Source organism: Lepidothrix coronata, unplaced genomic scaffold, assembly GCF_001604755.1.
Source record: "Lepidothrix coronata isolate B3197 unplaced genomic scaffold, Lepidothrix_coronata-1.0 Scaffold99, whole genome shotgun sequence".
NCBI lineage: Eukaryota > Metazoa > Chordata > Aves > Passeriformes > Pipridae > Lepidothrix > Lepidothrix coronata.
This window is the reverse complement of record NW_016690279.1, coordinates 1,403,458-1,419,660: the sequence shown is the minus strand read 5'-3', so window position 1 is coordinate 1,419,660 and position 16,203 is coordinate 1,403,458. Positions and strand designations below refer to the sequence as shown.

Genomic DNA, 16,203 nt, shown 5'->3' with positions numbered 1-16,203 from the left:
ACTGCTGCTTTATATCTGCTTGTTCTGCTTTACTCCTCTTGCTAATTAGATGAAGAGAACAATTTATTGTGGGGTCAGCCTCAGCTTTTTGTTCCTGTCAGTTTATTTTGGATCAGATTCCTAAATTCACATACACAAACTCAACCAACTCTTTACATCCACACATAACCTGCCCATGCTGGTAAAGAAAAGAAGCCTCCTCTTAGCTTGAGGAGAAGCTGCTGTCTGCAAACTCCTTCCCCTCTGAACCATAACCTTTGACTCCTCCTGGGGGGAGAAGGGAGAAATGCAATCAGGTGCAGAATTCCAATACATCCCTCTGGGGTGACAGACATCCAATTTCCAAGCAACCATTAAAAGTCCATATGGAATTCCATCTTTAATATGAAGCAACAAGAAACAGGAAAACCCACCGGGGAACACATGCTGTGTGTTACTCCTGCCTGGGGGGGGGGGGCCAGTTCTGAGCCTTTCCAGGTGCTCTCTTCTCCACAGAGCACGAGCTGTGGGAAGGTTCAGCACACTTGGGGTGCTCTTACACTTTATTATTATTATTTTAACTAAGAACCTAGCTGCTTGGTCCATTTGAGAAGGGTAAGGCTTTGAGACAGATGTGGAAATATTCTGAAAACACAACAGTCAGGCAGTGGAACACATCCAAGATTATATGAAACATTAAGCGAGTGGAAAACATTTATTTTCCCATCTCATATTCCACCACAAACTTGTATTTCACAAGCTTATCTTCATATCTGCATTATAACTGAGCACTAATTGTGTTTTCCTCCATATTTTTTTCAGTAGATCCAAAATGTTCCAGCCTGGAGTCTCCACATCCATACCACAAAAAGTTGTTTTCTGCCCCTGTGGCACCAGCTGAGCAGGCAGGAGCCAGGGGGCAGTGCCAGAGACACTGATGGACTGCAGGGCCACACTGCTGCCCACGGGCCCTGCAAATGAAGATGAAATGAGGCTCCCTTGTGTGCAGCACACTGAGAAGATTTTGGCCCCCATTTCAGCGTGACCCAATAGGTTTAAATTGCTTCATTTCTCAGCCAGCCAAGAGCAAATGGGTGGTAGATGTGATATGGCTGTTCACTGGAAATCACCCCTGATTGATTTACCTCCTCCTCCCCGGCAGTGCAGGGGCTCAGTGTGTGGCTGGGGCACATAAATTACACAGAAAAACCCTTTGCTGGTTGTGTACAGTCTATATATGTTGTCACCCCATCAGAGGAGAAGCTTTTATGAAGTATTAGCTCTAAGTGTATACAGAACAGAAATGATCATTTTTACTCGCTTGACAAAAGCTAAGTCACATTTCAAAGCAATACTTTTGAGTTAGAATCAAGTAGAACCAAGTAACTTTGATCGTTTTTTCAAGTAAAGAAACAAACAAATAGAAAATGCTGCTGCTGGTTATAAAAACAACAGGAGAATTTTTAGGAGTTATTTTGTTTGTTTTTTTAAAAACTAATAAGAGCTGTGAAATTCAAAAAGAGTTTTCAGTTTTCATTAGCAAGATTTCAACACTCTGGATTTGCTTTTGCCTTTTTGAAAGAAGATACAAAGACATTTCATTTTAACATGTTTGCAGAAAAAAAAAATTAATTGCCAGCAGCACTACTACATTGTTATTTCTGGGGGACGGGTAACAATAGATTGGAGAAATATTCAGAAGAATCATTTGGGTGATTTATATACTTTATTGTGATTGGAACAAGGAGCTCATTTCAGGCTGTCATATTCACAGTGCTGTCCACAGACGGGCGTGGTGTTGAGAACAGTCACTTGAACCCAAACTGAAAAGAACTGAGATTAAAACAATAAAGCTTCAAGCCAAGGGGTGGGTTTGTCTGGGGTTTGTACAGCACAGGGAGCAGGGTCCTGACTCCAGCCTGCACTGCCCAGGGGACACAGCACTGACAGTCACACACATACACAGCACAAACTGGTCCCAGAGCAGGTCTCTGCTCCAGCCTGGCTGGAATGCACGGGAGAATCTGGCTTTGGGTGGAAGAGGCTGTGAGAAGAAAAGGGAGGAAAAGATTTCACAGGTCTGTGCTTAATAGTCATTAAAATCAGGCTTTAGATCAGGTAAATTAGGACAACCATGCAAGGTGAGATTTTTAGATTACTTCTTTTAGATTATCCCAGTTTTCAGGACACCCAAGTCCACCCCTCTCCAAGTAATAAGCCTCAAATATTTCTGTAATGTGTCTCTCATTTCCATCCTTAAGCTCAAAACTTCACAACTACCCCAAGTGAGATGACTTGGTTTTTTTCCTCACCCAAGCCAGCTGAAGGCAACAGAGATCCCCCCTCCCCACCAAGGTCAGTACAGAATTACAAGATTCAGATCTATTTTAACATTTTGATGTCCCTTCAGTTCTGAAATCAGCCATGGTTCTCTGGTTACTGCAAAGTAAACAGTGCATCACTGCTGGCTGCAGAAACCCTGGAGAAGGTCAGAACATGGGATAATTAACAGTTCCCAGCAAACTTCCACTCTTCAGATCAGTTGGGTGAAGAAGGGAAATGAATATATTTTAAGCATAAAATATTGCTCGCCCTGTGTTGAACAAAAGACTCCAATGCAAAAAAATACCAGGAGATGTGACCAGACTCAGAACATTTCAATCAGATGTGTTACCCTACAAGTCATTTCAAGACAATTTGAAAACAAAATCAATGTTGCTGATATGGATAATAAACCTCTCTTTACAAATGCATTAATAGAAGTATCAGTTTAAAAAGAAAAAATGCAGTAAGATTATAAATTTATTAAGCAAAATTCATTGACTGAACAGTGCAGACTATTGTCAGCCACTTCTAGGACTTTGTTATGCAGTTCTTCAAAGCTTAAATAGCACAATTAATCAAACTAATTGCAAGCCTGGAAATTCTTTATTCATAACAGTAAATAACTACATCTATTAAGTAACTTCTTGTAATGTAAATCTCACTATTGAGGCTGATATTATCATGTGTTTTCCTCCTAATGGATTTAAAGTACCTGCAGTAAATAAGAGCCAAAAGTCAAAGCTTTTTTAAAGCAAAATATCCCACTTTTAATATTTAAGAAATTCCTTCTAGACACTTGAAGATGCTCATGTTACAGCAGACTGTGGGAATGCCCTTCAGTTCCTTACACATTACATGTCTAATAAAGCCTCATGTCCCAGTGACAGAAGCATCTGGCTCTTCTTTCCTAATCAATAATATTCAGCAAAAGTCCCTTCTTCCAGCAGCAGCATAAATTATCAGATATATGCAAATAGACTTGCTAATGTTAATTGCCAGGGCTGATTGGTGATTAATTTTTTGATTATGATCAATCATTCCACACGAATTTTAATAAGACATTCAAGGCAATCTGCAAATTGATAATAATTAGGGCTCCCAACTGGTAATGCACCCACAGCCAACTCTGACACAGCCCTGGGACAACACATTCCTGGGACAACACATTCCTGGGACAACACATTCCTGGGACAACACAGCCCTGGGACAACACATTCCTGGGACAACACATTCCTGGGACAACACATTCCTGGGACAACACATTCCTGGGACAACACAGCCCTGGGACAACACATTCCTGGGACAACACAGCCCTGGGGTAACACATCCCTATGACTGAGCATGGTCCTGGAACAACGTTCTCCAGGCTGGAAGAGAGAAGAGAAAGATCAAAGCCTCCACATCATCTCTAACAAAAGCTCCTTTTTTGCCATTTTTAAGTAAGATGGGCTATGGTGTCCTCCAGCACAACTGGCCACCTTCTTTGTGTCCCTCACATGGTCAGAAGTTAAATGGGAGTTTCATTTACACAACAAAGCTTTGGAATCATTACCCCAATTTGCAGACTGCCAGCCATGAAAACAACCACAGGATCCCAAAAAAACCAAAGGAGGAACATCTCTCAGAACAGTCCTGCCAGACCTGCAGGGAACATGGCCAGAGGCAGGATACAATTAGAATTTCAGGCCCTGCAGATCAAAAAAGGGCCAAACAGAAGGTTCAGGTAATGTCTTTCTTTTCCTAAAGCAGAGCAGGCAAGAACATTCAATTTCCAGCACCAAGAAGAGGAATGTTTTCCCTCTGTGACACTTGTTTGTGTACTTCAGGGGGAAAGTTCAGTAAATGTAACAGCTCAAAATGCAACATGATTAATAATATTTCCTTTCCAAGGGAATTCCCTTGCAAACATAAATATTTCCACACAACACTTCAAACCCAAACACTCTCGCTGTGCAGGACCAGGACTGGAGAAGGTCCGGAAGTTCTCCAGACGTGCAGACCCAGTGCTGGACTTCGCTCTCCATCCAGGACAGACAGACCTCGACACCTGCGAGGAGCAGCTCAACAACCATCACCTGCTGCCAAAAATGAGGGAATGCCAGGGCAGGATCCAGAGGAGAGTCCACTGAGAGCACACTGTACCTCAGCACTGCCCTGTCATGTCCAACGAATATCCAGGCTTTTGAAATTCCTGTCCCCATGGCCCAAATTCTGATTTGCACAAAACACTCCTCTCTATGTGTCAAGAATGGTGCGAAGGAGTTGGAATATAAATGAAAATAAATCCCTGAGGTCTACAATTCTTTCAGTTCTTTCAGTGCTGCCAAATGGACCATTTTATGATGAGGTCCCAGGTATTTGCTCCTCTATTTGAAGAGCTTGCAGTTACTGCAGTGCAAGTAGCTCAGCTTTTGTTTTCATTAAACAGACAGAGTAGGATTGGCCCCTACTTTTATGTTAAATCTTCTGAACAGAAGTTAGGTTTCAGTTGAATGTTATTTTGCACAGGAAATATCTTCTTCCTGAATATGTCATCTTTTCAACAAGAAACTGAAGCATGGTTTTTACAAAAAGTGCAGCTTTAAGTGAAGCTTTTCAACAAATAGGAAAATATTTTCTTTTCCTCCCAACAGTTTCAATAAGAAAAAAACCCCAAACCGTAAAGAAGTGTATTCTTGCTTTCTTTCCTATATAGCAAACAAGAAATGTTTTAAAGTGACACATGTATACATGAGGTTTTTAACTACAAAATGGCTTTTATCTTGGAATTTTTAAAAGCCTGGCTCTATTCTTGGCTTAGTCTTATAATTCTCATCCAGTTTCAAGAATTTTAAACAGTTATAGAGGGAAGTCAGTGGCCACAGCAAGGACAGTGTCACGAGGAGTAAACATAAGTGTGTAACAGGGACATTTACCTTGGACAAAACCAGCCCAGTTCTTCTCTAGTTGTCCAAGTTCAAGAACTCCCCTCTAGCCAGGGAGGGATTCTGCTGTTAAACTGATATCTTTGATAAACCAATTAGGTCCTTACTTTTTAAGTTAACATTCCATTAGTTTTATTTTTTTTTAATTCTGCATATTTTCTTAAGCTAAATAATTAAAAACGCTTAGGTTCCCTTTGCAGCTGAGATCCCTCGCTGTTCCCTTCATTAATCCCTTCAGGAACAGTGAAGTGCTGCCACGTTCCTTGGGTTGGGTCTGTCATCCCTCCCCAGCTCCTCACACTTGTACAATTCACAAGGTCACGAGCACAAAATGTGCTTGTTAACTGACACAAGAATAAAGCTGTCAGATGGGCTGAGGGCTCCTTGTGTACCAGTTTAGTGAAATATGATTATCCAAGCTGTAAAATGGATAAACCTATTAAATTAATAAATCTGCTGCCCTGAAGACTACGACTGATGTCGCTGCCTTACCTACAAGGCACCTCTTCTTAAATTAATACTTGATAAAGGAATAAATCTTTTAAAGACACACACTAAAGCTTTGCATTGAAGAGTTATCTTTTGTGTTACAAACTGTAAGTACTTTTTACTGCAATGGATCTAAGTGAGAGAAAATGAATTCCAGAAACAGAAAAGGAATCTTAGAAAAATGTTATTACCCAGCTAACGCTGTGGGCTGCTTCTTATCTGTACACAACTAATCACATCCCTGTTTCTTTTCTTATTCTAATGTGTGTGGACTTTGGTGCTCATGAAAGTGAAGGATAATTAGCAGGGTAGTGGATAAAGTGGAAGGGCAGTGCCTTATCAAAGGCAGAGTGGGCCAGCTGCACATGGGCAAAAGGAATCAGGATTCTCCTCATTCGGCTGCTTTGATTTATTTCTCTGAAGGTCCAACAATGAAGTTTCACATCAGGGGAGAGAGAGGAGAAAAGACTTTCAAAGGGTTCATCCTTCTTGACTTCTCAGAAAGCCTTTAGCTTATTGTGTTTGTTAGGGTGCAATATCACTGTTCTCTATTATTATTAATAATCTATTACACAGAGATCCTCAGAAACAAAAATGAACTCGACAGGGCACCAACCAAACACACAGCAAGATGACATCTCTGCTGTTGAGATTTTACAGTCTAAAGTATAAAAATCAAAAAGTGGAAGGGGGACGAGCACAGACACACAAAAGGAGCTGCTTTAAGATCACCTGGTAACGAAGCAGCAAAAATAGGGAACAGAAAACAGTCCCTGATCCAGCCCCAGCCCCACTGATAAACTTGTACTGCACCAACGTTAAAAAGGAGACAGAAATCAAATCTCAGCACATCCAAAGGCATCCAAAGGCATCCAAAGGCATCCAAAGGCATCCAACGGGCTCAAAACTCAGAAGTGAATTTGTAAAAGGAAACAGGAAATGAAAACTAAAGAGGGTTGACATGATTACGGGGTGTTAATAAGAAAAGACATAAGCCAGGGGCCTTGATGTACAACTAGACAACAAGAGGTTACGTTTGGAGTCAGGGCTATGCTAATTTGCAAACTTGGGCCCATTTCATTAAGTGAGCTGAGAGACAGCCTGTCTCAGTCCAGCAGAGAGGGATCTCATTATCCATGTAGGGAGCAAGAGATAAGAATCTTTTAATAATTGCTGGGACTTTTTTTTTCAGATGATATGGAATGCCAATTTATGCCTCTCCACTCAGTGTGGATAAAAACCAGCCTCCTTCACAGCTCAGACCAGCCCCCCTCCTGGCTGTGGCCATTAGGACAGGGAGGGAAAACAGAGACTAATATGTTTGCCCGGGAGACCAATGCTGCAAAACTCCATTAAATGCACTTCATATTGGGAACATGTTTGTTTACAGTGGATGAAATACTTTGCCAAGGATTTTTACTTAATTATTAATAATTATTAATAGGCACAGCTGTAGGATTTAGGTCCAAATCTAAACCCCTGCCAGTGGGCAGGACTGCTACGGACAAGCACCCCTTGGATCAAACCCTTGACTCATTCCTTCGGAAGGAATGGCTCTGAATCCATGCCTTTGGAAAAAAGCTAAAGAGCATATACACCTTTTGGCAGAAGCACTGTTTTTAGTGCCTTCCCCTTGTCCCTCTCCAAAACACATCCACTGCAGCCACGAGAAAGGAGCTTTCTGGAAGGCAGAGGTTTGTACAGCTCTTCCCTTCCCTGCCTCCTTCAGACTGAGCACACCATGGACTTTGTGACAGGGACAAGTTCAGTCCAAGAGGGACCAATCTGGAGAGACCTGAACCTTTCACATGACAGTACAAACACTTCTGAAAAGCACTGCCAAAGTCAGACAGAGTCTCATGCTCATGTTTGACTTTGCTAAAAGCTCAGATATAGATGCAATAACTTACCAAAATCACATTAATGGCACTTAACTTTTAAGGGTAAACTTTTCCCTCTGCCCAAACTTACACCACAAGGAAAGGAGGAAGCAAAACTGTTTCCACAGCCCAATCTGCTCATTTGCTTGAAGTCCCGTGTTGGATGTACCTCAGTGTTGGAAAACACTGTCCAGGGAACTCTGAAGCCATGCTTATCTCCACAGCTGGCTGCAGGGTTTGTTTCTGTGCACTGGGTCAACCCAAGGACTAAGTACAACTTCTCTGTCTCCTCGACAAGAACTAAATTATCAGGTTATATTCAGCTCACCTTGCCTCTTTTCCCAGTTTCTTGCTGTTCTTGAACCATTTTTAATTTTCCATGTGCCCATTTCCTATTGGCAATAATTTGGCCAGTATCTTTTGTGAAAGGCATGCCCAGTCTTCACTGTGCAGGCAAGGCTGGAGAAAGGAGGGTTGGCAAAATGGAAGCTGACTTTTCTGGATAAAAAGCTCATGTTCTGGATCCTTAATTCAATAGGAACAACTTAAAAGTCAGCTATGTGGGCACAGATACTCACCCAGGATGATGAAAGTGCCTTCTGCAAGCACTTTATGATATTTACATTTAAGGAAAAACCATTTACTTTTTTGCTTTTGAATTAAACCACTAAATTTCAGCCTAGATATTTAAAGATAAAAACTAAAATGTGACACTCCTGAGGCATCATGTTGGGTGCTCTGCTCCCTTCTGTCTCCTGTCCACATGTTCCTGTTGTTCAGTTGGAAAATGTGTATCCAGGTTACCTTGCTTTGAATTTATTTGCAAAGTATTGAGTTAAAAGTCCAGTTGTAATATAATTAGAATTAAGTAGGTTAATAGGCTCCAGATTTTTTAAAACATATTAAAAGGAGATATCTCTCTCTCTCTCTCTCTCTCTCTGCTTATTTCTCATAATTGCAACATGAATTTAAGGTACTATAAAATTAATAGAACACTGACTCTAGAGACTGAAGTCTCCTGCCCAGGCAGACAGACAGCCTGGCCCTGCCGTGCCCCCAGCTGTGACATAACCCTGCCCACCAGAACAACTGCTTTACCTCTGGGCAATCTCATTTATTGACCCTCTAAGAGGGATGTTAAAAGACCAATTGCAGCTAATAATGTGTAATGCTTTCTGTGAGCTCAATCCTTGACCATAGAGAGAAGACTTTAAATTACTCACCTCATTACTTGCCACAGAAAATCTGAGGGAAAACCACCCTCTCCTACTGAAAATATAGATACAGATGATATAGAGATAGATAGATAGATAGATAGATAGATAGACAGACAGACAGACAGACAGACAGACAGACAGACAGATATTGATGGCACACAGAGGGAGATTTGCAGGCTGGAAGTACAGATATGGTGAAGTCACCTTTAGCCCACAATGGGCATGGTTTGAGTTCATGGTTTAGGAGGTTTTGGTAATTAAACTTACACAGTAAAACCAGTTTCCTTGTCCCGTTTCCTTGAGAGACCCTTTTGGCTGATGTTGGTGTCTGAGCAGCCAGGGCAGACTGGACATGTCACAGCCACTGTCCCATGGCCCTGAGGTTCTGAAAGGGATGGATTGTGCATCCAGGTCACTTAGGAAAAAATCTCCTGTTTTCTGTGCCCTCATTTCCCCACCAGCTGTGGCTGTAGCTGGAAGGCAGAGGCTCTGTGCTGTGAACACAAGCAAGAGGAGACACAAAACAAGGCTCTTGCTCACAGTTTCTGCAGCTGAGCCATTCCCCCCAGCCACATACCTGTGCATGTGCAAGTAAAACAGATCTGTGCACACCAGCACATTCACTCAAGTGTAGGATATGACATAATTATAGCCAATTAAATAATTTTCCCTAAGATGTTTTTTAGAAATCAAGTTGTTACCTATTCATCAGGCTGTCAGTAAACACATCTCTCTCACATACAACATGTTTAACTTTGGCTCATGTTACATTACCCATACACAATCCTTGTGGTAATTAATGACACCTCTATCAGTTCCCAGCTTTTCCAAACCCCTGCAAACAAACAAAATTATTAATGATTGAGGGGACTATCCTTTATCCATTTGAGACTGGTTAGGTTTGGCTTGTTTGTTTGCTTTTTCTTACTATTTCTATATTCAACACAACTTCTAGAGGTGGGCATGGAGTCATTGACCCCAGTCCTGGGAATGCTCAGTCCTGCCAGCACCTGGAGGAAGGGGATAGAGCACATCCAAGAACTGAGGAGTTCAGCTTGAGGAGGGGCTCAAGATTTGCTTTGCTAGGTGTGCATTCAAAACTAAGTACTGTCACTTTACAGATGCAAATACATATACATGCTCATTTTGGTTCAGAAACACAGTTGGTTTTGCCTATATATGTGTACATACATATATACTCACGTGTTCTGTAAGTTCTGCAAGCCAGCCCTGGGCCTGCAGCCCAGCTGATTACAGTTCTGTGGGTTATGTTAGTTCTGGCTCAGTTTTCTGAAGTTATGTCTACATTTTCCCCTTGCATCAGGCAGTTCTTCCAGAGGCAGTGAGTGTTGCAGTCATAGAAGAAGGATGATGTATTGCCTGGGTCCGGAAATGTCAAGTGGACTGGTGGGAAGTGCATTTTGTGATGTTCATGGCAATGGCTTCACTAAAGCCCAGCCTGCAAAGCTGAAGGGCTTTCTCAGCCCCTCCACAACCTGGGCTTTTCCTCAACATCCACCAGCTAGACCTGCTTTAATCCATCACAAACAGCTTCTGTCCTTATCCTAAATAAGCCATGGAGCTTAAACAATGTTATTTAACCTCCCGTGCCCTCTCCCCATATTTCTGCTGGTGCCAAACACCCATAAACTCATTCCAAAAAGCCACACGTTACCCAAGCAGCGCTGCCTGAGGAAAGCATTCAGGAGTGTTTATGGGGCAGCTGAAGTGTAATGATTTAGTAGATGTTTATAAATGTTTATACTGTACAGATTAACATTCCCCAGGGGGCCTGTAATGAAGAGAGTGCTCCAACTGGAATCCAACCAGCCAGCCTGGGCTGAATGAGCATGAATGAATCCTGCTGGCCTGCCCTCCCGAGCTGTTTACTCGCTCTGAGCGGATTTCCTCCATCCCTGCTCCTCTGGCATCTTCTTTTGGGAGAGGCAGTAGAGGAATCTGGTCTCAGAAGGAGCACAGTTTGGAAACAAGTTAGAAAATCCAGCCCGTCACTTGGGTCGTTGCAATCAAACTGCACCAGACAAAAGAACAAAGAGCCCAACCCTTGTGCTGGGGAAGCGGAGGCTGGAACTCCGGTGACTTCAAAGGGAGCTGGGTCTCACTCTCAGAGCATGGCTTTCAAACATCACATCCAAGCGTAAACATTGCAAATCATATTGAAGCAACTGAGTCCTGCTATTGGAGCAGGAGCAGGGCCTTGGTACTTGCAGAGTTTTGTGTTAGGTCACTGTGTTTACAAACCATGACTTCAGACAGTGTGATGTTGTGCTGGAGGTTCCCAGAAATGGCCGATGAAAGAAACACTGACCTGCTGTGGGAACAGCTCCAGCAAACACTCACCTGGAGGGGGGGACATCTCTTATCCAGAGTAAGTGAATGAACAACTTCAAAGAATAAAAATATCTGCACCTGGTATTGGGATTCATGCAATGGGTTTCAAACCTCCACAGGTTTAACAACGTGAACACCAAACCCAAAAATTAAGGCTGGGAACTGGTGGGTGAAGCTGGGCCTGCCTTGACGCCTCAGAAGCAATGAGCAAGCAGGTTTTAAAAGAAGCTAACAGCAGTGATGACCATGAGAAGCATGAGAGAAAAATGGTTTTTTTGGGGCACGATGCCAGGTGGAAAAAATCAGCCTCTGAAATCACAAGTAAAGAAACTAACCCCTCTGGAATTCTGCTGTGGTCAGGAGAGTAAGAGTTTTTATACATGACACATGTATATATTCAGAGAGTGAATCATCTCAAGGGGGCCAGGGAAGGGTGGGAAGAAAAGAGAAAGGATCATGGCATAGCCATAGTCAGCATGGGCCAAAAAATGTGGCCAAAAACACCAAAGAGAGCAAACTGTATCTTCAAGAGGGGAATACCACTGCCAGTGGATTTCTGCTGACAGTCTTCTTTAAACTGTGCTTTTTTTGCTGCTGTGATAAGATTTCTCACTTCTCCAAAAATTATTCTACCTCCGGCTCTGACAGTGACATGCCTGCACAGGACAAACAGCAGCACCACGAATTACAGGTGTTCTCAAAATAAAATACACTATTCCTTGCAACTCTTAAACCACAGCACCAGGGGCTGAAAATGCCTGCTGTGATTCTGCAGCCTCCCCAAGGGATCAGACACATGGGGAGGGCTCAAGACATAAAATTTCTTTCACTGGGTTTCTGAGATGTTTTTAAAGGCTGAAAATAAGTTTGCTTTACATCTTGGCTGGAGACCTGGACAAAGGTAATTTTGTCTGCAGTGGTTTATTTGCCCATCTCACGGAGCTGTCTCAGCTCGTTACAGTGTTTGGCAAACACTCCTGGTGCAAGTTCTGCTCTGTAACCCCACTTGGGTCTTTAGAGCAGTGGAAAAGACAGATACTTGAAATCTTCTGGAGCGCTGTAACCATCAGGTAATTAGCTGGAGCAGACTCACAAAGTAGGAAAGGCTCACGAGAGCTCTGAAATGAAAGCACAAAATGCCTCCTGGAACTAATTTTAGAGTGGCTTGAAGTATTTAATCCTGCAAATTATTGCCAGTGAGGAAACCTCAAGGTACTGCTGGATCTTAATAGTGGCAAAGCAGCAGGAGGGGCTCACCCTGAGCTGCCTCCTGCTGCTGGCACAGCAATCAGATGCTTTACACCCTCACAGGGGCAGGGGCATGGTTTGTTCCCAGTGACTTCCACAGTGGCCTGGAATTGTTCCTCTCTTGTGTTTGGAAAGGATCCTTTGTCAGCAAAGCCAATTCAGCCCTACCTTGCAAAGAGCAGAGCAAAGGAAGAGGAGAACAAACCCTGGGGGTACAGACACCCCTGTATCCCCCTAGACCCTCTGCCATGGGTGCTCCCCACCCTTCAGAGGGCAGGGCAGGGTTCAGAGGGGGCACAGGGAGGCAGAGTGCTTCACTCCTTCCTAAGACCTGTCTGATTTGGAAAGATGCCTTTCTGATTCCTTGCTCTGCTCATGAGTGCTCCTTAATGAGGCTGAGGAGATTGGATTTATTCTTTCATCCCTCCAGGAGTCCCTCTCTCCTGTGTGAAGTGCAGAAAGGAAACGTCAACCTTGTGAGGACTGTTTTTAGGAATAAGAAATGGCAGATATGGGACTAGAAACCAACTTCTTATGTTCTTAAGACCTACTTACCCTCAAAAAGATCTTCAGATCTGCAAACTCCTTTACTTGCATCAGACACCATGTGAGGGAATTGGGAACTCCATGTTCCTTTCCACTGAGAAGATACTCCAGAATCCTGTTGCTGGGGTGGTTAAAAAAAATTTCCTTTATTTTCCAGACAGAATTTATTCATAGCCAATTAATACCCCTTTGTTCTTGTGCCAAAATATTCTTTTATCTTTAATAAGTAGTCTGTCTAGCTCTGTGCAAGCTCTACACTTGATTGCTGCAGAACCAAGGAGTTCCCTCTTCCACAAGCCATAGGAAGAAATGTTAATAACAGAACATGCTGTAATATCCCATGCAAATTTTGCAGAAGCCCATCCAGGTGTGTGCAAGAATCCATGTACTAATTTCAAAACTATTTCTACTATCAGCTTTCCCAGCTGGAAAGATTTACTCATCACTTAAAAACAAAGGAGAGGCAGCAACCTACATTTTAACATTTACCTGAAAATTGTTTCCCAAATAGGAGAGTTGCAGTGTCTCCTCCTTTCCAAAACTCACCAGGTACCAAGAAGCATGTCTTCAACAGAGCCAAGATTTAAGATCCTGCACATTTCATTGAACAACATCCATTTTGGAATTCAGATTTTGTTTCTTTTTAGGCACAGGTATCCTTTTGCACATGCACGACTTATATCTGCAAGACCAAGTGATCAAATATTAGAACTAAGGATAGACATAAACCCTTATTCATCTGCAGTATGATTCATTCTTTAAATATTGGATTATGTCTTGTTTTCCACCAGATTCTACCTCAGGATGGACAGTGTTCACTTAATAAGCAGATATTCAATATTTTGTTACAGTGTCATTTTTCAGCATGTGGCTTGAGGCCTTATTTACCACAAACTACTCCAAACCTGCTTGGAAGACACAATTGCTGATTTTCTTGTGAGCTTTTCTCGGGCTGTTATCAGGATGGCATCTGAGTGCTTTCACAAGGCTCATTGCTTCTAACAGCACCCTGGAAAACGAGAGGATATTATTATTCTTGTTTGACAGATGGGAAACTGAAACACAAAGAGATTCAGGTCAAAACATTTTGCTTTTGTTGGGTACCCAAACTGAGATGTCTGGGAATTGATTTCTCAGAGTTTTTAACTCTGTGCAGCATCCCATGGCAGGAGGAACAGCACTGATAGTGCACTCTACACACGAGAACACAGAAAAAATCAAATTAATAGCCAGTTGGGAAGAATTCAAATTGACTTCTCTGAGACTTGGTGAGATCTTTGCAGGATTGAGATGCCTCAGCCATGAGATCCCCCATTTTCCTTTCAGTTCTCTCTTTTACTCCACTTTCCCTGTTTCCACAGCAAATACAGGCAAAGTCCACCAGAAACCAGACTCCTCCTCTCCCCAGCTTTGACTCATCCCCTGAGCTGCTCCACCTTCTGAAGGGAACGAGCCCAGGGTCCTCTGCTAAATATAGCACATGGTCCTGTAATTAAAGACTAGACCAAACACAGGTACAAAAGGAAGCCAAATAAACACTTTGCAGGAAACCCTAATTTCATGAATTCCCGACACCCTTTTCTAAATAATAAGCTTTTCAAGGAGAACACTGTATATATAAAAATGTAAATTTTTATACAAATGTAATTTTTAATTAAAATAAAAATTCTTGTAGATATATGTGATATATACAATATATAGGATAGGAATGTTACATAAGTGTAATTATATAAATTTATGTATATTTATATTCTTGTTCCTGAGTAATAATCAGCTGAAATTTTCCAAAACCTGGAAAAGGTACCTGGCATTGTATACTAAGCCCAAATGATTAAAGCTTTCAAGTTAAAATTAGAGGTGATCAAAATCTGCCCAATAGGTTTCAGTTCAGCATTTTGACTGCGTCCTTCTGTTTCACAAAATCAGGATGTACGTGCCTGGGTAAGTCAAAACCATTTGTATTTTGTAATGTTCACTGCTGAAGGAATATGTAGGAGCAGGACTCCAAATTTCCAGTATTCAGGAAATTCAGTTATTTCATGATTTCATTTCATTCTGAATCGAGAGAACACCTATACCTCCCTTGCCTCAAACTTAGAAATTCCCCTTAAAATTTTATTTGTGTTGGGTTTACATTGTTCTAAATAAATCAACCAGAGCTGATACCAGCATGGGAAATTTCAGAGTGAATGTTTGGAGCTTGACAGAGTTACAAGGAAATAAAGAAGCCTGGAAAGTTTCAAGCAATCCTAGTTACAGGTACATCACCAGCTATTTTTAAAATACCACTGCAGTAGCATCTAAATTTTGTTAGAAAAAACTTATTAAATGTGCTCTGTGTTATTTTCAGTGCAGTGATACTCAGGAATGTATCCTCATTTTCCAGGTGCTTTTCTGCCTCTCCCACTTAGTCATAAGAGAGTGAGGAGTGGAGCTCTGCCCTTCCTCAGCCACAGGACTGCCTCATTTCATACACCCATGAAAAAAGACCCCAATCTGAACGTTTTTAACCCAAAGGACCCCCCAGTAACCTGTGGAAGAAGGAGCAGCAGCTCTGAGCTTCCCACCTGGGGCAGAGCAGCCCCCACAGGTAACACACTTGGGAGAACACAGAGGGGACTCCTAAGAGAGGAAACCAGGGTTCAGGCTAATTCCATGCCATGGGAAAGCTGGACAACCTGGCCTTTTCACTGACTAATATTTTGTTCTGTTTTCTTATCAAGGGGACAAGAAACTTCACTCCAGTGCCTTTGAAGGACACGCTGGGGCTTGTGTGAATGTTGGGCTTCTCCTGGTTCATAAAGAATCAGTCAGGGCTTCATGAGAACTGTCCAGGCAAAAACCCCCTGTGTGAGGATGTTCTCTTTTGAAGGGAGGTGAGAAATCAGCTCCAGCCCCGAGCTGAGAGTGGCTCTTTCCCAGAGCTGGGCAGTGGGGAGGGCTCAGCCAGCACAGGAGGAATTCCCCTGGAATCAGGAGATCCTGACTCATGGGGCTGCTGTCCCTGGGATGGAGGGGCTGGACTGAGTCTGGGCTGGGTCAGAGCAGGGCCCTGGCAGAGCTCCCTGGTACACAGTCAGTGTTCCAGGGAAATAAAGGAAATACAAGGAAAAAACTGTTCCCCAGGCAGTGACAGAGGCTCAATCCTCCGGGGCAGGAGCTGCCCAGGTGACATGGGATAGGAGACCCTTCCCAGTTGGTATTTCCTTTCTCCCTTCATTTTCCTTAATCCTCTGCAACAAT

General features: G+C 42.6%; 1 long non-coding RNA gene across 1 annotated transcript in view; it reads right to left on the bottom strand.

Moving 5' to 3' along the window:
• The window catches only part of LOC108501034, a 68,006-nt gene that overhangs the window by 50,244 nt on the left and 1,559 nt on the right, over window positions 1-16,203 (bottom strand). Inside the window, exons 2-4 of the long non-coding RNA XR_001876115.1 lie at window positions 13,866-13,969; window positions 13,507-13,642; window positions 12,970-13,075 (exon numbers count right to left, since the gene is read on the bottom strand). This is a non-coding gene — a long non-coding RNA (uncharacterized LOC108501034). The remainder of the gene's footprint in view (window positions 1-12,969; window positions 13,076-13,506; window positions 13,643-13,865; window positions 13,970-16,203) is intronic.